Source organism: Macaca fascicularis, chromosome 10, assembly GCF_037993035.2.
Source record: "Macaca fascicularis isolate 582-1 chromosome 10, T2T-MFA8v1.1".
Classification (NCBI taxonomy): Eukaryota; Metazoa; Chordata; class Mammalia; order Primates; family Cercopithecidae; genus Macaca; species Macaca fascicularis.
The window spans coordinates 4,344,282-4,368,773 of record NC_088384.1 but is presented as its reverse complement, the minus strand read 5'-3'; the positions used below and the strand labels follow the sequence as shown (position 1 = coordinate 4,368,773).

Genomic DNA, 24,492 nt, shown 5'->3' with positions numbered 1-24,492 from the left:
ATCTCACCATCTTCCCAACAGCCCACAGGGAGCAGAGCTTTTCATTACCATCAGTCTCAGAGGACACGACTGGGGCTCATAGAGGGGAAGAAACCTCTCCATTTCACACAGCTGGTAAGTAGTGGGGCTGGCATTTGAACCCAGGTCTGCCTAATTTCGGAGCACTCATTTGCAGCCAGCACGTGATCCCACCTGTGGTGTGATTCTGTGCCTACCCGTTCCGCACCCTCTTCCTCCAGACATAGGCCTGCTTTCCTGTCCCAGGTGCAGCAGGTAAACCCCTTTGCACCAGGTGTCAGCGATGGCTGCAGACTGGGGACTCGCCCAGCCGCGCTCCGTGCAGGCTGCCCTCATGAGGAAAAGGTTACTAAGTTTGGGGCCAGAAGATTTGGTCATGAGCTCCAGCTGTCAGTCAATGGTTACGGAGCCCAAGCCTGCTGGGCCTCAGTTTTACCATCTCTGAGCTGAGAAGGATGTTCAGGGCTAGATCTCCTGGCAGAGTGGCTCTGAATGCCCCCTGCAGTGAGAAGGACTCTGGCTGCCCTGGACGGAGAGGGGCTCAACCAGCTGGGAGTCCTCAGTGCCATGCCAAGGGCCGCCTTATCTTCCTCTCCCAAATGCCGCTTTCAAAACAGATTCATTCCCCAAACGGATGTGACCCCAGCACAGGAGAAATGCATGACAGCCGGATAATAAACCCACAGATCAGAACTGTCAGATCGTCTTCAGAGCAACAGGCAACACGCTCTCCCGAGGTAAGATCCTAACTGTCCTCAGGAACATACGCCGGGGGTGGGGGGTGGGGGGTGGGGGGTGAGGAGCGACTCGGGACGCAGCGCCGGGAGCCCTCAGCCCATCGAATTCACTCGTTCACTCGTCTGTCTCAGGCTGGGCCGTTTCATCTTGAAAGTCGCAGAGCTTAAGCATTTATCAGCAAAGCAGCTGCTTCTGTTTGCTCTGTGTGATTTAGTGTATTTATCGCAGTGCTTTTCAAACACCTCTTTGCCCTATCTCTGAGATCTTTCCCCTGGACTCCCCGTTAAATTAATCAGATTCTGCTCCCCTCCAGTCCTCCCTCTGCCTGCTGGCACTCTGAGGGTGCGTCATTAAATGGTCGTGCATTTTTTTTTCCTCGTGGAGAGGGAGGTGTTTGTTGAGGGGCACAGGGTCCCTGGGGATGGCTGCTCTGTGAGCTTCCCCAGTGCGGGCTGCACAGTGAGCAGGGACATTTCCTGTGTTGAAGCTGGACAGGCACCTTAGGCATCATCTCACCTGTTTACGTGACCTCAGTGTTTCCGCTCGTCAGGAGAGTGACAGGTGCCCCTCCCCACATTCTGTCTCTGGCGTGCTCTGGAGCATGGTGGCGTGGGGAGCAGGACGCGGGACAGGGTGACAGAGCAGGTGGGCGCTGGGGCAGAGATGCAGACCCTGGGCCCTCTGGAGGAAGAACGTGGGGCTGGGTGGGTTGGGCTGGCCGAGAACCAAGCCCAGGCTTCCCAGGTTTTGGGGATCGTGGCCTCACCCCTCCTGGCTACCTCCTTCCTGGCCTGAAGGCCACCAGCCAGGGGCCACACCTGCCAGCCTGAGTGGTGGTCTTCAGTCTCTTCCCCACAGGGTGGTTGCCCTTTGTGGGATGGGATGCTTCAGGAGGGGAGGCTCAGAGCTGTCCTCTGCCCTGGGCAGGAGGGGCCTCCCTGCACCTGCCCCACGCTGTGGGCCTCACCAGAGGGGCTCATGGGGAGAAGCTGTGTGGACACTTTTACGAAGGGCTGGGGACCGAGGCCCAGAGAGGTCCCCACACTCCCCAGGGATGCACCTGCCCACAGGGGAGGGCCGGCTTCTGCCATCCAGGGCCTGGGCAGGGGCCCGAGCAGGAGTGAAGCTTATGGGGCCGTCGGTGTCTAGGGGATGAGTGGGCTTTGCTGGGCCTGAATCCAATGTCGTCAGCCAGCAAAGCTGTACAGCTGCTGTGGGAGGCCACGCCGCCCGGGAGGGTTGGTGGGGATTGGTCCTGCGGGGTGGCCGTCCAGGGCTTGCCTCTGTGGAGGGTTGTGGGGGATGGGTCCTGCGGGGTGACCGTCCAGGGCTTGCCTCTGTGGAGGGTTGTGGGGGATGGGTCCTGCGGGGTGGCCGTCCAGGGCTTGCCTCTGTGGAGGGTTGGGGGGGATGGGTCGTGCGGGGTGGCCGTCCAGGGCTTGCCTCTGTGGTGGGTTGAGGCGCGGCCCCTGTAGTGGTGGCTACAGGGTGTTGTGTGGCTGCCGGCCTCACCTCTCCGGGAGCCATCCTCAGTCATCATTTGACACTGGGTGGGGCAGTTCCAGTGGGAAGTGCACAAGCAGCCCCGGCCAGGCCCACTTGATGGCTGCTCGCAGGTTTAATTCCTGAACCTAGAGACAAAGGCTGGAGAGTGCACGTTCCTCAGAGTCCCTGAGCTCCCACCCTGCCCTGGTGCCCCCTCATCCTTGCCCTGTTCTCCCCTAGACGGGACCCAGGGTCCTCCCATCAGTTCCCATTGCCCACAGCCAAGAAGCCCCACTGAGCCCTCATTCCTCCTGCACCAGCTGCGAGGGGACAATAAAGCTTTGAGCCTAGCAGGAAAGGGACAGGCTATGGGACCCCCATCCTGTGGACACCCCCGTTCCCTCAGCTTGGAGCACTCTGGGCCATTTCACAGTGCTTTGGGAATTCGGCCAGGGCCTGTGGGCTCTGAAACATCCTACAGAGGCCCACCAGTCACGGCAGCTCCGCCGCACACCCGCGTCTCTCCATACTCCGGACAGTTGCTTGTACCCATTTTGCACGTGAGCCGAATGGGCTCGAGGATGACGTCATTGTCTTATCTCTGCCTCAGTTTACTCTGTTTGAAGAATGGAGCGCGGAGGGAGTAAACGAGTTGGGGCACAGGGAGTTCCTGGAACGATGCCTCCCCCACACAAACACTCGTGAGAGTTTGTTGCTCTCTTCTTTAACTGTGAGGATTCAATCCATTATTGTTGTTATTTCTGCATTTGCTGCTATTTTCCAATGATGAAGATGATGGTAATGAGGAACTGACATTCCTTCCAGAGGAGGGGGGCGGTCTGTCTGCCTTCACAGTGCATACGCATCCCCGAACTGTGCACAGCCCCTGTCCTCAAGTATCTTAAGGTTTGGGAGACATGTACCTGTGTGCAGACAATTGCAAAGGCACGTCCACCCCTAATAGGGTCAGCAAGGTCCCAGTCACCTGCAGGGGCCGGGCAGGGAGGAAATAGCCACGCAAAAGTGTAGAGAACAAATGGAAGTAAGCGCGACCTCTAAATAAAGCCCAGTTTTAACTATTTTAGCTCCTTCTGGGACATCTCCGGGTATGTTCCCAAGACAGCAATGAAAAGATGCCCTTTCCACACTAGGACAGGGTGCCGTGCTGTTGTAAATGCCGGGATGCAAATATGTGTGTGTCTACACTGACCATCCACACTCAAATATGTGCGTGTCCACTGTGCCTGAGGGCTTAGAGCATTAATTTAACCCAAGCGATTATTCGTAAGTATGAGTTTAATGTGTCTCCTTCCCTCCAGGCGTGGGGCGCAGGAACGCATCTGTCCGCGATGCTCCCGCAGCTGTTGCAGGGCTTAGACTGCCCACTAGTGGGAGCTGCAGGCCTCTCATTTCCCACCTCTCTCTCTGCCTGGCCCAGATACTTGGGTGGGTCAAATTCCTGAACCCATACTGGGCCACAGTCCTCGCAGGAACTTAAAAGGTTGCATCGTATCCAGCATATCCAGGGAATTGTCTGTGAGTGGGTGTGAGCCCACATGTGCCGGGCAGACAAGGGGTGGACTGCAGGGGCCACAACGGGCCTGTTTGCTTAAGCACCCATCTTCCAGGGCGTGACTTCCCTTTGCTGACACATATTGTGTCCCTGGATCAGCCACATAAACACTGATCAGGCCTCGTGGTCCCAGCTGATTGATTGATTCTGCAGTGAGGACTTGATCCAAGCTCTGCCAATTAGAGTCTTTCCAAGGGTGTTGGAACCGGAGCTGAGAAAAAAGAATTCAACATTGCTTTGAGTGCCTATGGAGGTGGATGCAGGGTGCTAACACTGTCTGTGGCCACATCTTGCACCGTGGGTCTCAGAAGCAGAGGAAGCAGATCTACTCAGAGAGAAGAGGGGCACCCATGCAGAGGCAAGAGGTGGGATGGAGAGAGATGCAGAGATGGCCCTTGGCCTCTAGAAGCCCTGGTCCCATTTGTCCCTGAGGTCCAACCCTTGTCTTCTCTGTGGGTCCTATAAAACATTCTCATGTTCTTGCAATGGATTCATAGTTTTGCTTAAGCTGGGTTGAGTTGGGTTTCTGTTCCATGCAACCAACATAGTCCTAATCAATAAAATATTAAGACACATTTCTATCCACTTCAAGAATTAATCGTATCCATAAATTACCACCTGACTATGACAAGATATTTGGCATATTTTTTGCAATCATTTGGAATTTTGGTTCCAGAATATGATTTTTTCCTTTTACATTATGTCAATTACTTTAAGAACATGATGTCTTGTCTATGTGGGGAATATTTTTTAACAGCTGCATTCTTCCTCATTTTCTCAGTAATTATTAATATTTGTACTTTAAATTTTAATGATCTATTTGCTCACAATTATTTTTCATGCCAATGCCATTCCTTTCTTGTTTTTCTTTCATTCTAATGACTTTTGCCCCATAGTTATTTTTCTCAGAGCTGTGTACAGTATGCTGAGTCCTCAAGTTCATTTTGCCCTCACAATAGTTTTGTCCAGCTATAGAATTCCAGTTTGAGGTCCTGTTTCCTCAGAACCTTGTAGCTAGTGCCACAAATGTTACCTTTAGCCTTTTTGAATTGCAGACAAGAATGACCAATGGCAGTGGGATTTTTATTCTTTTTTAAAGGCAACCTATTATTTTTGTACTCTGGAAGCTTAAAGGAGTTTTTAATCCATTGAGTCAGAAGTTTCACCAGAATGTATGTAGCAGCGTGTCATTTTTCTATTATTCCTTGACAGTTCACCTGTGATTTGACGGCTCTCATCTCTTTCCATTCCAGGGGAAATTTTCTTCTCTTATTTCTTTAATTACTTCTTTCTCCCCACTCTCCTTTGGGCCCCCATGGGAATGCGTTCACTTCTCCTGAGTCTGTACCTATCTCTTAACCTAACGCTCGTAATTCCCATCTCTTTCAATTCTTCTTAAGCTCCAAGAGACTTTAATGACTGCCTTCCAGTTCACCAGTTTGAGTTTAAGTCATGTTATTCACAGCGCCTGTTATTTTCATAATCATGTTTTAAATTTCAAAGGTCTCTTTTTTGGTATTTAATCCCCTGTTTAAAAGACTGTGGCCAGTTCCAATTTTATGGATGTACTATCCTTTTGAGTCTCTCTGTGGATGCTCATTAGAAATTTAACATCTTCTGTTTCCTGCATTAATCCTGATTCCTCATGGATTAGTTGTCTGCCTGGTCATTTTGGACATGTGTTTTCAAGGATTTCACTGCCCCGTAGACACGCTTGCCGTGTAGGTAAGTGTATTTGTATCCATGTCTAATGAAGTGACCTGCAGTGGCCCTGGTAGCTAGTACCACACTTTTCTCTGTAACCCGGGGGCTGAAAGCTTTTTCCACAAAGGGCCACAGAATAAGTATTTTCGGCTTTGGGGGCCGTACAGGCCCTGGGGCGACTACTGAAGTCTGCCATTGGAGAAAAAACAGAGGTGAGAGGTAAGCAAGTGGGTCAGGTTATGTACCTCTATAACTTGATAGAAATTGGCTATAGGGTTTGGCCTCTGAGTCATAGTTTGCCAACGTCCGCTCTAACCTGTGGCTGGAGCCCTTGGGGCCACACACCCAGCTTTATTGCAGTACTGGTCTTCACTGGCCATATGCAGTCTGGACCAGGTACCCCCTCTGCTGCAGGGAAGGGACCAGCCCTGGCTCTGTCATTTGTCTTTGTTTCTTACACTCCATGGCAGCTTCCTCTTCCCGCTTTTGTCCACCAGTGTTTGGGGTTTGAGGATTGCTCATTGAGAAACCAGTGCCCAGTTTTGCAGGGGATCCTTCCAGCGCTGGAGCTGCCTTCTCGTACTTTTCTGGGCAGCCCACTTTCTGTATCAGTTCATCTCATCCATGTTATTTAGCTCAGATTTTCTCAGCACTTCTAATTCACTAATTCTCCTCTCTCTGTTTTCCAGGACTGTGTTGATGCTTATGTTCCTAAATCATTTACATGGGATCTGGGGAGGGGAAGAGCCAGGCGCGGTGGCTCATGCCTGTAATCCCAGCACTTTGGGAGGCTGAGGTGGGCGGATCACGAGGTCAGGAGATTGAGATCATCCTGGCCAACATGGTGAAACCCTGTCTCTACTAAAAATACAAAAATTAGCTGGGTGTGGTGGCAGGCGCCTGTAATCCCAGCTACTCAGGAGGCTGAGGCATGAGAATCGCTTGAACCCAGGAGGTGGAGGTTGCAGGGAGCCGAGATCGCGCCCCTGCACTCTAGCCTGGCAACAGAGCGAGACTTATCTAAAAAAAAAAAAAAAAAAAAAAAAGAAAAAGAAAAAAACCTTTATAGAGGCATATTTTGCGTATCGTCAGATCCACCCCCTCAAGTATACATTTCCATGACTTAAGTTATTTCGCTAAGTTGTGCAACTATCACTGTAAATCAGCTTTAGAATGTTTCCGTCAACTCCTGAAATCATTCTTGATAGTTCATTTTTTGTATATCAAGTCTTTAGATGTATGAAGGCCCGTTTCAAGTCTGTATTTCAGCTCAATGATCCACCTGTTATTTTCCACCTGCTAGTCCCACAGTGTGTAATTACTGTTGTTTTAAATATACGTCTCAGTAGTTGGGAGGGAAGGGCATTCCCCATTTCCCTTCTTTTCCAAATGTCCTTTTCATTTATCTTCTGCTAGTGCTGTGCAGTATTGCTGCAAAGTTTTGTTGTTGTTTTTAAAGTAGGACTTCGATTGGGATTAGGCCAAATATTTGAAATATTTTGGGAGAATTGATATAGTTACAGCGTTCAGACTTTCCATCAATGTAACATGTTCTTCTATGCTTAAATATTTTATCAGTAAAGCCGAGAGTTTTGTCTTCACACAATACTGAAATATTTGTGTTGCTATTTCGAAGTCATACAAACATTTTACCTGTTGTTATTTTGAGTGGAACCTTTTCTTTTCCCCATTTTAGTCACTAACTGGTAATTACTATTACATAGGAAAACTATAGATTTTAATTAATTTATTTATTTTTATTTGTTTATTTTTATTTTTTTTGAGACGGAGTCTCGCTCTGTCACCCAGGCTGGGGTGCAGTGGTACGATCTTGGCTCACTGCAAGCTCCACGTCCTGGGTTCATGCTATTCTCCTGCTTCAGCCTCCCGAGTAGCTAGGATTACAGGTGCCCACCACCACGCCCGACTAATTCTTTTTTGTGTTTTTAGTAGAGATGGGGTTTCACCCTGTTAGCCAGGATAGTCTCAATCTCCTGACCTTATGATCCGCCTGCCTGGGCCTCCCAAAGTACTGGGATTACAGGCGTGAGCCACCACACCCGGCCTTTAATTTCTTTAGAATCTAGCCAAATTGCTAAACCATCAATTGTGTTTTTACAAAATGTTTATTGACATATAATTATTGTACATACTTACAGAAGATGTGGTATTTTGATACATGTATACAATGTGTCATGATCAAATTAGGCATTTGGAATATCCATCACTGCAAGCATGGACCATTTCTTTGTGTTGGGGACATGTCAAAGGTTCTCTTGTAGCTAGTTTGAAACAGACAATATATGGTTGTTAGCTACAGTCCCCGACTGTGCTATGGAACACTATTTTTTAAAAAGTAACTTCTCTTGGGTTTTCTGGGCTCCGAAAGTGACACCCATGTATCCTGGGCAAATTCGATACACTGTTATAGTTTCCTTTCCAGTCATTATACACAAGCCCCCCTTTATCTGTGGGGGCACATTCCAAGTCCCCTAGTGGCTGCCTGAAGCTCTGGGTAGTTCGGACCCCTGTGTGCACCGTGCTGTGCTTTTTCTTCTACATCCATACCTGTGATCGAGTTGAACTATAATTAGGCACAGTAAGAGACGAGCAACAATCACAATAGGAAAATGAACAATTCTAATGATATACTATGATGCAAGCTGTGTGAATGCGCTCTCTTAAAATGGCTTTCTGTGCTGTACGCACTACTTTTCGATGGCAGTTCACTGCAAGCCACTGTAGCCACCGAGAGTGACACCGCAGGTCGGCGGGGACTGCAGCCAGCAGGTCTGTCTGATGCTTCCCAGCATCTGCTGAAACCTCAGAAAACGGCCGTGAGCCAGGAGCAGGTGCCCATCCTTGGCCCACGCCTGTCAGGAGTAGGGGTGCCTCTGGTGCGTCACGGCCCAGGGAGGTGTGGCGTCACCGAGGGAGGTGTGGGCGTCACCGAGGGAGTGTGGGTGTCACCGAGGGAGGCGCGGGCGTCATGGCTGAGGGAGGCGTAGGGGTGGCTTTGGAAGTCCTGGTTTCCTGAGACACCTTCTGTGGCCTTGTAGCAGTGACCATGTGGGCGTGCCTGGGGAGGGGCAGGCAGGTAGATGGCCCCATGGGACCATGGATGTGGTCGGTGTGTATCTTAGTATGAATCCGTTTTCTTTTTGGAAAGCACCCTGGCTTTGCTGAGGTGTGCCCTCCTTGGTTTTTGTCCCTGCTAATGGGTGGCTTCGTTCCGTTTGCTAACATGTCTGTCTTCCCTGGCAGTAGGAGGGGCCCGTCGCTTTATCTCCTGAGGGCCTTTTTTGTTGGTTGTTCTTTCTCTCCTATTCCCCTCCCTCCCGCGCTGGCCCACTGCGCCCCACACGCCGAAGGCCCCGGGGCCCTGGTGTCTCCAAAACCTCCTCACCGTACGCCTCCTGCTGCCGTTCCCCGGGGCCACTACCGCTCCCTGAATCCTTCTCTGTCCTTATCCTGCCCTTGTGTTTCTTTTAGGATCAGTGTGGTCCTTTCCTGGCCCCCATGCAGGCTCCTACCTGGGCATTCTTGCTAGAGTTTCTCACGGCTGCCGCTAGTCCCTTCCTGTTCTTATTCCTTGTCCCCACTCAGATCACACTGAGGCCAGTGGTTTGGGTGCTGTCCATGCACAGAGCTCCCAGGGTGAGATCTCCAGCTCGGAATGCTCCACGGAGCCTCCATCTGTGTACCGATCTGCCCACTGATGCCCGCACAGGGATGCCTGGAAGGCTCCACACTCTCAAAGTGGCCCAAGGCACCACAGGATCTGAGCCCACCCCACACCCTCCCGCCCCACAAACCTGCTCTCTCTAGGAGAAGTCTGCCTTGTGGTCCGGTTCCAGACATCAGAAACCCAGCTCTTGCCTGTACCTCCTTTGCCTCCGTGCCACACCCCCGTCCCTCCGTCACCCCTCCTCCCCGAGGCACGGGGCTGCCAGCTCTTTCCCGACATACCTCCCCTCACCCCTTCCACTGGTGAGAGAATCCCACACACCCCCAGCACTGCCCGCAGGCGCCTGCAACAGCCTTGCCACCTGGGCCAACCCTGCCACCTCCAGGCCTTCATTCCCGTTGCAGTCAGTGATCTTTGAGGAAGTCAAATCTGTCCTGTCGGTTCCCTTCTCCTGCTCCCGACACCTACGTACACACGCGAACACATCCACATGTATGTACACACGTGAACACACCCACATGTACGTACACACGCGAACACACCCACATGTACGTACACACGCGAACACACCCCCATGTACGTACACACGCGAACACACCCCCATGTACGTACACACGCGAACACATCCACATGTACGTACACACGTGAACACACCCACATGTACGTACACACGCGAACACACCCACATGTACGTACACACGCGAACACACCCCCATGTACGTACACACGCGAACACACCCCCATGTACGTACACACGCGAACACATCCACATGTATGTACACACGTGAACACACCCACATGTACGTACACACGCGAACACACCCCCATGTACGTACACACGCGAACACATCCACATGTACGTACACACGCGAACACATCCACATGTACGTACACACGTGAACACACCCCCATGTACGTACACACGTGAACACACCCCCATGTACGTACACACGCGAACACATCCACATGTACGTACACACGCGAACACATCCACATGTATGTACACACGCGAACACATCCACATGTATGTACACACGCGAACACATCCACATGTATGTACACACGCGAACACATCCACATGTATGTACACACGCGAACACATCCACATGTATGTACACACGCGAACACATCCACATGTATGTACACACGCGAACACATCCACATGTATGTACACACGTGAACACATCCACATGTATGTACACAGGCACACACATGCAAAACACCTGTACACACGTGAACACATCCACATGTATGTACACAGGCACACACATGCAAAACACCTGTACACACGTGAACACATCCACATCTATGTACACAGGCACACACATGTAAAACACTGTACACACGTGAACACATCCACATGTATGTACACACGTGAACACATCCACATGTATGTACACAGGCACACACATGCAAAACACCTGTACACACGTGAACACATCCACATGTATGTACACAGGCACACACATGCAAAACACCTGTACACACGTGAACACATCCACATCTATGTACACAGGCACACACATGCAAAACACCTGTACACACGTGAACACATCCACATGTATGTACACACGTGAACACATCCACATGTATGTACACAGGCACACACATGCAAACACCTGTACACACGTGAACACATCCACATGTATGTGCACACGTGAACACATCCACATGTATGTACACACGTGAACACATCCACATGTATGTACACACGTGAACACATCCACATGTATGTACACAGGCACACACATGCAAAACACCTGTACACGTGAACACATCCACATGTATGTACACAGGCACACACATGCAAAACACCTGTACACACGTGAACACATCCACATCTATGTACACAGGCACACACATGCAAAACACCTGTACACACGTGAACACATCCACATGTATGTACACAGGCACACACATGCAAAACACCTGTACACACGTGAACACATCCACATGTATGTACACAGGCACACACATGCAAAACACCTGTACACACGTGAACACATCCACATCTATGTACACACGTGAACACATCCACATGTATGTACACAGGCACACACATGCAAACACCTGTACACACGTGAACACATCCACATGTATGTACACACGTGAACACATCCACATGTATGTACACACGTGAACACATCCACATGTATATACACACGTGAACACATCCACATGTATGTACACAGGCACACACATGCAAAACACCTGTACACACGTGAACACATCCACATGTATGTACACAGGCACACACATGCAAAACACCTGTACACACGTGAACACATCCACATCTATGTACACAGGCACACACATGCAAAACACCTGTACACACGTGAACACATCCACATGTATGTACACAGGCACACACATGCAAAACACCTGTACACACGTGAACACATCCACATCTATGTACACAGGCACACACATGCAAAACACCTGTACACACGTGAACACATCCACATGTATGTACACAGGCACACACATGCAAAACACCTGTACACACGTGAACACATCCACATCTATGTACACAGGCACACACATGCAAAACACCTGTACACACGTGAACACATCCACATGTATGTACACAGGCACACACATGCAAAACACCTGTACACACGTGAACACATCCACATCTATGTACACAGGCACACACATGCAAAACACCTGTACACACGTGCATGCATGCATACACATCCATGTACGTAGGCACACATGCAGAACAGCTGTACACACGTGCACATATGTATACACATCCATGTACATAGGCACACCCATGCCCAGGACCTGCACACATGTATGTCATACACACCCATGTACACACATGCACATGTATTCACATCTATGTATGTAGGCACAGTCATGCACATCTGTACATATCTGTCATATCCATCTGCACATGCAAGCATGTATACACATCTATGTACACAGGCACACACATGTAAAACATCTGTTCATATTTGTCACAGCCATGTACACATGTGCATGCTTATGTACTAATCTATGTACATAAGCACACATTTGTAAAGTACCTATATATGCATACTTATGTAAGTAACACAAGTAACACAAACACCCATGTACACATGTGCATGCACATGTACACACCTATGTACATAGGTCACACATGGAAAACACCTGTACACATTACAAGTCACATCCACATGCTCCAGTGTATACACATGTGCACACACCTGCACAAACACTTCCACACACATGTGTGTAGACACAGCCTGTTTTTAACAGCTTCCTGTACTGGGGCTCCAAGGACTTTCCTTATCCCCTCTGTTATGGGTTAAATTGTGTCCCCTCAAAATATATGTTTAGGTCCTGACTCCCGATATCTATAAATGTGACCTCATTTGGAAATGGGGTATTTGTAGATGTAATCGAGTTAGGATGAAGTCACAGTGGATTCGGGTGGGCCCTAATCCATGGCTGGCATCCTTAAAAGAAAAGGGAAATTTGGAAAGAGGGCCACACAGGGAAGAAGGCCATGTGGTGAGGGAGGCAGAGGCTGGAGTGGGGTCGCAGCATGCTCAGGAGCATGGAGGAATGCCGGGAGGGAGCCCCCAGCAGGAGCCGGAACGGGTGTGGAAGGACCCTCTCCTGGGCCTTCAGAGATAGCGCGGCCTTTGCTGACACGTGGACCCAGACTTCTGGCCTGCAGAACTGCGAGTGAATAAAAGCCACGGGTGTGTGGGGCTTTGTAATAGCAGTGGCAGGACACAGCCGTGCCACCCTGCATCCTTCACTCCTCCCGTCCTAGTTCCTTGCTCTCCTGCCTCTTTGCTCCATGGGCACCGCCTGCCGCCTTCTCTCTTTAATGCCTCCCCTTCTTGCTGGGATGCCCCTCTCTCAGGAATCCGTGCCCCTCAAGAAGGGGCAAGGTGTGCGGTGCGTGTTTAGCGTGCAGTCTCTGCCTCCCCACTGCGTGCTCCCCGCTGTGTCTGGGAGACACAGCCCGGTGCCTGCCACACGGAGAGCCTGCCCATTGTCCAATGAGAAGAGGGGCTTTGCATGTCTATTAATCAGTGAGATGGGCCTGTGGTTTTCTTTAGTATCCTGCTGCTAGGTTTTGATTCAAGGTTAAATGCTGTTATAAAACAAATGGGGAGATTTGTTTTAATGGCCTGGAACTGTTTATCTGGCACTGGAGGGATCTGTTATTTGAAACCATCTGAGCCTGGAACAACTTAGAGGTTTCTAAATTAAATTTTAAAATTTCCTTGCATTGTTATTAGTTATTGACATTTTCCAGAAATTTTTATGATTTATATTTTCCTAGGGAAACGTCTCATTTCGTTGAAAGCTCAAAATATATTAACCTAAAAGTATACATAGGACTTTTTAATGTATGCTTTTTTGTTTGTTTTTCTCTTATGTTTGTTTTTCTCTTATGTTTTGAATTACATTTTCCGGAGACTTATCCATTTTCTCACACAAAACAAAAACACCAGCAGTTGTCATATTAATTTATTGGTAGTTTTTTCTGCTTTTCTAATTCAGTAATCTCTGCTTTTCTTTCCCTTGTTTTCTTCCTTGGTTTTCTGGGGTTAATCTTGTTTTCTATTTCCATTACATGAATGTACCCTAATTTGCTTACCAGTCCTGAGTGGGTATATTGGGAATCTTTCAGAATTTCAGACAATGCTATAATGAATGTATCTTGCATACATTTCACACACATGAGAGCGTATTTGTAGTATTAAATTTCTGGAAGTAGAATTGCTATTTAGAGGCTGTGTGCATTTTTAATTTTAATTTTTTTTATCCTTAAGATTTATGTCAATTTACATTTTCATCACCAATATATTTTATTTATTTAACATTACACATAACATATATGTTACAGGTATTTTCTTTAACACCACATGTAACATATCTGTTCTAGGCATTTGACAAATTTCAACTCAATCCTCAGAACAACCCCATTTTACAGATTAGGAAATTGAGGTTTATGTAGACTAAGCAACTTTCCCAGGTTTATTAAATGATGAAAGAGAATCTGAAATCCAGACATTTTTGTTCCAGAGCCCATGCTCTTAACCAGTGCATTGAGCTGCCTATTTTCTCACACCCATATCAATGTGAAATTGACAAATATTTTGATCACAGCCAACCTGGTAAGTAAAAGAAAAAAAATCTAATTTTAGTTTGCATTTTCCTTACTATGACCAAGGTTGAACATTTCTTCAAATGTTTAAGAAATGTGTTTTTTCCTTCTGTGAACTGTTTGTTTTTAACTGTTGTCTATTTTTTCCTTTTTTTTTTTTTTTGAGACGGAGTCTCGCTCTGTCGCCCAGGCTGGAGTGCAGTGGCCGGATCTCAGATCACTGCAAGCTCCGCCTCCCGGGTTCACGCCATTCTCCTGCCTCAGCCTCCCGAGTAGCTGGGACTACAGGCGCTCGCCACCTCGCCCGGCTAGTTGTTTGTATTTTTTAGTAGAGACGGGGTTTCACTGTGTTAGCCAGGATGGTCTCGATCTCCTGACCTTGTGATCCGCCCATCTCGGCCTCCCAAAGTGCTGGGATTACAGGCTTGAGCCACCGTGCCCGGCCAATTTTTTCCTTTTATCTATTGACTTTCTTATTGGTTTATAGAAGCTCTTTACATATTAAACAGTCCCGTGATATGAAATGCACGCATTTTTCTACTCTTTTATGTCTTTCAACTTTATGGGTTTTTTTACATTACATAATTTTAAAACATTTATGTAGTCAAAATGTGCACATTTTTTGGGAGGTATTTGTGTCTATGCGTGTGTGCATATTTAACATGCTCAGAAGTTCTGGCCATCCTGAGATTTAAATAATTCTCTTTTGTTTTCTTCTAGTAGTTTTATCATTCCATTGAAGTCTTTCATCCATCTGGAAATTATTTTTTTTTCTGTAAAACATAAGGGAGGGATTCCATTTTTTTCCCCAGACACTATTAACTGTATAATCTGTCTTCTCCTGTAATTGGACCTTCTACTTTTATAATACAGTACATTTCCTCATGTCTTCGCTATCCAAATGTGTGTATGATCTGTGTGTGAATGTACGTGGATCAAAAATTTTAAATTCTTGTAATTTTAACACATTTTACCAACTGGTAGGGGTAGTCACTCACTAATCTTTTTGGTGAGAACTTTTGAATCGGCATATCTGGTTTCTCAAAACATCCAGTTGATGTCTTCTATGAGGATAATTAACATCTCGATGTTGTCTAGCTTTCCTATGCTAAAACATGGCATGTGTATGCATATTTTAAGTCTTCTTTTATATCTAGTTCCATTTTAATTTTTAAAAAGTAGAGCTTGAGCATTTCTTAGGTTTATTTGTAGATATTTTAATCATTTTTGTTATACCTTCTAATACATTTTGTTTTGATATATAAAACCTATTGCCTTCCATATGCCAACTTCATGTCTGCGCTCTTAGTGAATTCTATCATTATTTGTAATAATCTTTCAGTTAATTTTCTTGGAATTTCCAGATATAAAATTATATCATCTGCAAATAATAATAATTGCATACTTTCTCCATTTTTATGTATCTTATTTCTTTCTCTTGTTTATGTTGGTATCTCTAGGATAATGTCCAATAATAGTAACAATAGATCTCTTTGTCTTGTCTTAACTTTAACAGGAATGTTTATAGATATTATCTTATTAATTATAATGCTGACCTTTGGGATGAGATAAATGCATTTTGTCGCATTAAGTATCAATCCAGTCATTTTTGAGCAGTTGGAAAAATAAAAATATGACTGTTGAGATTTATCAGTGCTTTTCCAGCATAAATAAAGATGATTATATGATTTGTCTTTTGATCTAATAATATGGGAAATTATATTAATAGATTTCCTAATGTTGAAACATCCATGCATTTCTGGAAAGAGATAAGTTGTGTTTCTATTTTTCATTAAATTTTCTAAAGATTTTGCTTTATGGATGTTTATGCTTCGTTGTTTGTGTTACGGGATCTTTGCGGTGTCACTTTTCTGGCCAGAAACCTGTGGCTGGTGGCGCCTTTGCCTGAGTTTTGCTCAGGCCCGCTGGGCTCATTCCGCCTACGCAGCCTGGCAGGCTGTGCTTGGATCATGCTACCAGCCTGGATCCCATGCCTCTAAGGGAGGCTGTGAGTCAGGTGTGGAGCAGCAAGGGGTGTGTGAGCGAGTGTGGGGTCCAGCTACTGTGCAGTCAGACACGCTGGCTGCTGCTGTGGGATGGGCAGTTCCAGGTGCCAGTATGGGTAGGTGCTGTAGCACTGTAGGTGCTGGCAGCAAGGCTGCGGCTGGACTAGGCGCACTGCAAGCAGCTTCCCCAGCTGGCAGCAGGAAATGCGGTGGCCCCCAGAAGCTTGGAGATGCCAGGAACTGCAGGGCCCCAAAGAGGGAGTCACAGCCCTGGCTCGGGGAGCTCCCAGGTCTGGGTTCGCCAAAGGGCTGCAGCTCTTCTCTCCTTCTCTTCACCTGCAATGTGGCGAGCAAGGGGCATGTCTCAGCCCTGTTTGTGTAACAGCTCTCTTAGCATCACCATTTTGGTGGGTCCCAAGTTCTTGTCTTGCGGCCAAGAAGAATGAGGTATGCAGACAAGTGGAGGGTGCGCAAGACGAAGATTGCTGAGCAATAGAACAGCTCAGCAAAGACCCATAGTGAGCAGCTCCTTTTCATGGCCAGGGTGTCCTGATGAGCATTCAGCTTCCAGCAAAGAGGGTGGCTCCTCTCTGCAGGCAGGTCATCCCAACAAGTGTTGAGATATCAGCAGAGAGGGTAGCTCCTCTCTGCAGCTGGTCATCCCGTTGTCTCTCTGTCCTTTCTCTGCTCTGGCTGGAACTGGAGCTTTTATGGGCCTCAGAGGAGAGGAAGTACATGCTGATTGGTCCATGGGTGGCTGTGGGTGGATCTGGAAAAGGTGCCACAAGTTTCCACTCCAGTCCGTGGGACGGGCGGTCTGGCACCCAGCCTTCGGGCCCTCCCTGGCCTGAAGGTGGGACCTCAACAGGGACCATCTCTGCTCAGGAACCTGTCTGCCTCCTGCTGCCATTCATGGTGCCCAGGCTGTAGGTGCCAAGGGGCACCTGCATGCCAGCACTTAGCTATTCTCAGTTCCCCATTGGCTTCCCTGCTATGCTCGATGGTGCCCAAAGTCCAGAGGAGGCCAAAGGCGGCAGTGGGCTGGCATGTCAGCACTGCCCTGAGCATTTGCACACCTGGCCGGGCTGTGACGGTGCTTGGACTTGGTCCCGACTTTGCTCCAAGATCAGAGTGGGCACCGACAGCAGGGAGAAGCCAGGCAGTGGGAACAGGCATTTCCGAGGCTGTGAGGGCAGGGGAGGCCTTCCTAGGCCCCCAAGAGTGCAGTGATGCCTGGGTCTGGGGCTGCGGTTTGGATGGCTGCAGCTGCACCCAGGAGGGAGGGGGTCTCGCCTGCTCCTAGGCCCTGAGAGCACAAGGATGCCTGGGTCTGTAGCTGTGGCTTGGGTGGCTGCAGAGGCACCCGGAGAGCTCCCGCCCTAACTCAGAAGGGGTGGGTCTCCTGCTTGTCCCGGGCTCCCGCTGGCTCCATGGAGTGTATAGCCCAAGCCATGCCTCTGCTGCAGCTGGTGCGATAGCAGCAACTGTCCCAGGTGGCCCACCGCTGCCGTCATTTGGTGCATAGGTATTTGTAGATGCTAGGTCTTCACTGTAGTTAACATCCTTTGTCATTATAGTGGACCGCATTTTGTCCCCTTTAATGCTTTCTGTCCTGACTTCAACTCTATCTGATATTAAGATTTGAAGATTGAGACCCCTGCATTTTAATTTCCTCCCAACTTTTCTGAATCACTTTGTTTTAGGTGTGTTTCTTATATCTAGCATAGATTTAGGTTTTGTTTTGTGATCTAGAGTTATTTTGTTTTCTTTTTATGAATGAAAAGCACAGTCTTTGAGACAGGCCGTGAGTTATCACTGCCTGGCACGGGCAGTTCCCCAGGTAGTGACCACTCGTCAAGTTTCTAACCAAGATTTTCTTAGTTACTTTCTTTTAATAGATAAGTTTAGCCCACATAAGTATCAATATATAGATATATTGATAGTTTGGTTTTTATTCTGTCGTAATTTCTTAGTTATGCCTTCTGTTAAAACCTTAAAAATCTTCCAGAGTCTGTTTTCTTCATTCTTTGTGCCCCTATTACTTTTGATAATTTAGATTGTATGTATTTTGTTTGAGGGATCACATTTTATAATTGATGTAAAATTAACATGACATAAAATTAACCATTAACCATTTTTTTTTTTTTTTTTTTTTGAGACGGAGTCTCGCTATGTCGCCCAGGGTGGAGTGCAGTGGCCGGATCTCAGCTCACTGCAAGCTCTGCCTCCCGGGTTTTTACGCCATTCTCCTGCCTCAGCCTCCCGAGTAGCCGGGACTACAGGCGCCCGCCACCTCACCCGGCTAGTTTTTTGTATTTTTTAGTAGAGACGGGGTTTCACTGTGTTAGCCAGGATGGTCTCGATCTCCTGACCTCGTGATCCGCCCGTCTCGGCCTCCCAAAGTGCTGGGATTACAGGCTTGAGCCACCGCGCCCGGCCAACCATTAACCATTTTAAAGAGTATGATTCAGTGGTGACCATAGTTGTTTGTTTGTTTTTTGAGACAGGATCTCACTCTGTTGCCCAGGCTGGAGTGCAGTGGTGTGATCTCAGCTCACTGCAACCTCTGCCTCCCAAGCTCAAGTGATCCTCCCACCTCAGTCTCCTGAGTAGTTGAGACTACAGGCATACGCTGCCACACGTGGCTAATGTTTGTAAACCCATTACATATTATAAATATTTTTATGAAAAATTACTATATTTCCAAAACAAAAATTTAGCATAAAGAGGGGAAAGGTTTTACATTTTTGCAAATCTTTTCAGGGTCTAGCTTAAGAAGAGAGCTCATTTTCATATCTGCTTCTGCATTCTATGTTTTTTTTTTTTAATTTTGAAGAAAATCTGGTTTAAGAAAGATGTATAATTGGAAAATGGCAGTTTGGAAGTTTTTTCAGATAATTGTGAATATTCTTCTTTGTTAAGGGCTGGTTTTTAAAAGGTTGATTGCATTGTGGAATCTGAAACTATATCAATGACGTGTTGGTACTCTGTTACATTGTAATCAGTTGTCTGTCTTGCATTTTGAATGGCTCTTTCACCCCTTTATAATTGTGTAACATTGCTTATTAGTCATTTGGAAAATGGTCCTGACTTATGCACATCTTCCAAATGTTGACATCTTGCATTATATAGTATAAAAAATCACATTTATTAAACTTAACCAAGGAGGTAAAAGACTTGTACACTGAAACCTACAAAACCTGGCTGATATAAATGACAAAAGACAAATGAAACAATATCCTATGTTCATGGATTGGAAAGCTTAATATTATTGAGATGTCCATACTACCCAAAGTAATCTACAGGTTCAATGCAATTCCTATAAAAATCCCAATGGCAGGTTAAAAAAAAATTTTTTTTACACAAATGGAAAAGCTCATTCTAAAATTTATATGGAATCTTAAGGGATTCAAAACAATTTTGAAAGAGAAGAACAAAGTTGGAGGACTCACATGTCCTGACTTGATACATATTACAAAGTTACAGTAATCAAAACAGTGTGGTATTGGCATAAAGACAAACAAATAGATCAATGGAATAGAACAGAGAGTCTGTAAATGAACCCTTGAATATATGGGTGAAATGATCTTTAGCAAGGTTGCCAAAACCACTTGATGGGAAAAATGTTTCTTCAACAAATGGTTTTGGGAAAACTGAATATCCACATGCAAAAGAATGAAGTTGGACCCTTTCTTATATCATACAAAAATTAACTCAAAGTAGATTAAGGATCTATATGTAAGACTTAAACTATACAACTCCTAGAAGAAAGCAGAAGAAGAGCTTCACAACATTGGACTTCACAATGATTTCTTGGATATTACACTGAAAGCACAGGCAACAAAAGCAGAAATAGACAAATGGGACTGCATCAAACTTTAAAACTTTTGTGCATCAAAGGATACTATAGACAGAGTGAAAAGGCAACCTATGGAATAAAAGAAAATATTTGCAAATAATATATTTGATAAAGAGTTAATATCTAGGATATATAAAGAACTTCTATAACTCAACAACCAAAAGCAAATAACCTGATTTAAAAATTGGCAAATGAATAGACGTTTCTTCAGAGATGATATATAAATGGCTAACAAGCATATGAAAGGAGGCTCAACATCATTAATCATCATAGAAAGGCAAACCCAAACCACAATGACGTGGCAAAGATGTGGAGAAATTGGAACCCTTGTGCATTGTTGGTGCGATTGTAAAATGGCACAAATGCTATGGAAAACAGCATGGTAGTTCCTCAAAAAATTAAAAATGTAATTATCTGATCCAGTAATCCCACTTTTGGGTGTATATTCAAAAGAATTGAAAGCAGGGTCTTAAAGAAATATTTTTGCATACCTATATTCTTAGCACCATTATTCACAATAGCCAAGAGGTGGGAGCAACCCAAATGCCCATTGACAGATGAATGGATAAACAAAATGTATATGTAAATACAGTAGAATATTGTTCAGTCTTGAAAAGAAATCCTGTCACATGCTATAACATGGATGAACCTTGAGGATATTATGCTAAATAAAACAAGCCAATCATGAAAAAATACAAACACTGCATGCTTCCACTGTGTGAAGTATCTAAAGCAGTTAAATTCATAGAAACAGAAAGTAGAATAGTGGTTACCAGGAACAGGGGGTAGGGAAAGGGGAGTTAGTGTTTAGTGGGTATAGACTTTTATAATTGCAAGATGAAGAAGTTCTGGAGAGCTGTTTCACAACAATGTGAATGTACTCACTATCATTGAACTGTATATTTAAAATGGATAAGATGGCACATCTTATGTATTTTTTACAACAATAAAAATGATCACACATGTTAATATCAGCAGTGATCACATCAGAAAAGCCTTCACATATTGAGAAGGTGTTATTCACAATGGTGATCACACATTTTCCAAAGCTCTAATTTTCACAAGAAAGTCACATTTTATTGACAACTACTCTCAGTTGTTTTCCTTGCAATGACAGGCTTTCTCTCTCTCTCTCTCTCTCTCTCAATCTCTCTCTCTCTATATATATTTTGTGTATATATATGTATACACATATATACACATACACACACACACACATATATATACACACACACAATTTATTTTGTAGAGATAGAGTCTTGCTATGTTGCCTAGGCTGGTCCTGAACTCCTGGGCTTAAACAGTTCTCCTGCCTTGGCTTCCCAAAGTATTGAGATTACAGGTGTAAGCCATGGTGCCCAGCCACTTTGTTTGTTTTTGAACAAAGAAAATATCTAATACCCAAATCTGTATAATCATATTTTGTCAGTTCTTTCATGTAAAAATTATGTTCCATGGAAAAGGAGCTAGTCCAGCTCATCACTGAAACATTTGCACAGGAGCTTTTCCTGAAGGCAAGCATTGTGTTTCGTCTTGGAGCAGAATGCTTTCTATGTACCCCTCATCTTGACATGTAGAATGTTAAAAAGGTGTATATTCAAGCACTGCAGTTTAACAAAATTAATAATTTTTACTGTCATCAGGGACATATTTTTTTCTCTTTTGGACAAGCATGTGGCCGTGATGAGCGCTGTGACTGCTGGTGTGGCTTGTTGTCTCTGCCTTCATTGTGGTAAGAGTTGGGCCAATTTCACCGGGCATCGCTCTGACACCGTCAGTGTAAATGTCAGTACAGTGTTCCAGAATAAATGATGAGATTTTAGAAGCCATTCCACAGCCTGAATATTTCAACATCACTTATGTTTGCTGTCAAGAAGTCACAGAAAGGACCTTCTTTGATGATAAATTAGTGGTGATGCCAGACCGATGCAAGTACAAAGCAACTCTAGCTGTGTCTAGAGTCTTCCATTTGTAAGGAAAAAGCACAGTTCTGCCAACAAAATATTAACTCAATCTTCATGTTTGCAGCTCAGTATTTATTCATGACTTATATCATTGGAGAGTGGCAATGCTGTGATTTCTTCTGTTGATTTTTCAGCCAGCAGCCATGAGCAATGTCCACGTTCATGGCTATACTCTCCTCTCAGCTGTTGTACGGGCTTCTCCAGCCAGTGCGATGTGGCGACTTTGTAAGATGCTTCGTTGGCTTTTTCATTTCTGCTTTGAAAAGCTGCAACAAACAAATTTTGGCTTCTAAAGCTCTCATCACATCCCATGTTTAAAATATTTCATTCCTTTTTTCTTTAAACTCTGAAAGATTGCTCTCAAAATGCTGCCGCTACTTAACTGATAGCATAATACTCTTTGAAAATGTTCTGTTGCATAAGACACAATAAAGCAAATAACAACATCCATAAAGCCAAGGAAATAGCTCTTGTCATATTTTTGTTTTTTACTTACGGTTTCACCCAGTTTCCTTGGAGTAGATTCCTCCCTTTCATCATTTTCAGCATTTTTAGACATTGATGGTGCAGATGGGGATTGAGAAAGTGAGCCTTTTGATCTTCCTTTTTAAGCCACCAACTCATCTTTAAGTATAAATAACATAAATAAATGTTAATTTTAGAATAAAATATCATTAGATTTTATGTTTTTGATACAATTTAAACATTTGGAAAATGTTCAAAAAATAAAATACTATTGCAAAACAAGACAAAGAGAAACAGACTTGAGTCAAGGGAAAAGGAAAATCCTTCTAAGAACTGTTTAGAGCTGTCCGCAAATAGGGCAGTTGTCTTGGGAGGAGAGAATTGCCCATCAAGAGAGGTAATCAAGTATTAGATGGATAACAACAGGCTGGGATACTGTGGAGGAAACCTATCACCCAATGGGAATGTGCACTCAATAACTGAAGGTTCCCCAGCTTAGTGGTCTGTATTCTGTGCCCTCCATACCCCTGCTCCCCTGAGGTCTCCAGCACTCCCCAACCCCACACCCCATTTTCAAATCCAGTTCCTTCCCCATGGCTTCTCACTGCTTGGCCTTTTGCATCCTTGAGGGGTTGGCACATGTGCTCCATCTTGGTGCCTCCTCTCTTGGCTTCCATGACTCTAAGCATCCTGGATTCTCCCACTACCCCAACCACCAAGCTCTGTCACCTCCATCCTCATCCCTTGAAGCTGTAGGACTTAGTCAAGCCTGGTCCCAAGCCCTTCTCCTTGTTCCTACCCCCATTCTTCTGGAGCCCTCACTCCTGTCTCAGCTTCCTTTGTGTTGGAGCTTTCTATGCAGCTGCAAAGAAATGAGAGGCCATGTCTTCACAGTCATGGACTCTGAAACCCAAATGGGAGATGAAAGATGTCGGGAGGGAGGAGGGAAAGCCTTCAGAACCCACTGTGCCAACCAGAGAGAGCTGCGCTATGATGATAAAGCCACCTCCTCCTGAGTGCCTGCCAGTGCCATTCACAGGCCAGGGCTTTTACCTCGTTAATCCTCTCAACAACCCCGGAAGGTCATGCTCCATTACCTTTGTGGAGCTAAGAAAATGAAGATTCCAGAAGATGATGAAATGTGTCCCCCATCTCCCAGCTGGAAAGAGGTAAAGCCAGGACTTCAGCCAGGGCTGTTCTCCCCTAGAGGCCTGTGCTGTTAACCTTCACATGTCTCCTTAGGAAGATCCTCTATTCTCCAGATGGAGAGGGTGATGGGGGCAGACGAGAAGGTCAGGAGGAGTTCACGGGGAGGAAACCCGGTGGTTGAGGCAGATAAGACAAGGTGTGGGATCACACATTTGGGGTCAGAATCCCATCCCACCACTTAGTTGCTGCCCATGAGGCGTAGGTTTCATCTCTTCTTCTGTCCCTCGCGTTTGCAATGGGGTTTGGTGTCCCCACCTCACAGGGCTGTTGCGAGAGTTACATGGCACGATATGTGTGAAGGAGTTGCCCCCAGCTTGGCAGGGCAGGCACACAGCTTGTGCCATTCCCTCCTGCCTCAGAATGTTTTTTCTCTCAGAACATGGTCTTCCTTTACAGGATCGGAGCACCCTGCATATAAATGACAGCCAACATGGGATTTCTCTTGCTTTAGCGAAGAGAAAAATAGACTTCAATTACTCAGTGTGCATTTCCATTCAAAATGCTTGGTTGCTATAGCAAAGATCATCGACCCAGAACTTGGGCACACATGCTGGATGGCAGCTTCTCCTGGGGCACGACGACAGCTCTGGTATTGACAGACCCACTGGGGGCTGTTGTGGGCCAGGGCCAGAGCTAACCGAAGAGGCTCCATGGGCAGGCACATTCA

At 46.0% G+C, this 24,492-nt stretch overlaps 1 long non-coding RNA gene across 1 annotated transcript in view; it reads left to right on the top strand.

Moving 5' to 3' along the window:
* Window positions 1-630: 630 nt before the first annotated feature.
* LOC135965395 (uncharacterized) overlaps window positions 631-24,492 on the top strand; it is a 103,088-nt gene continuing 79,226 nt past the window's right edge. Inside the window, exon 1 of the long non-coding RNA XR_010578289.2 lies at window positions 631-755. This is a non-coding gene — a long non-coding RNA (uncharacterized lncRNA). The remainder of the gene's footprint in view (window positions 756-24,492) is intronic.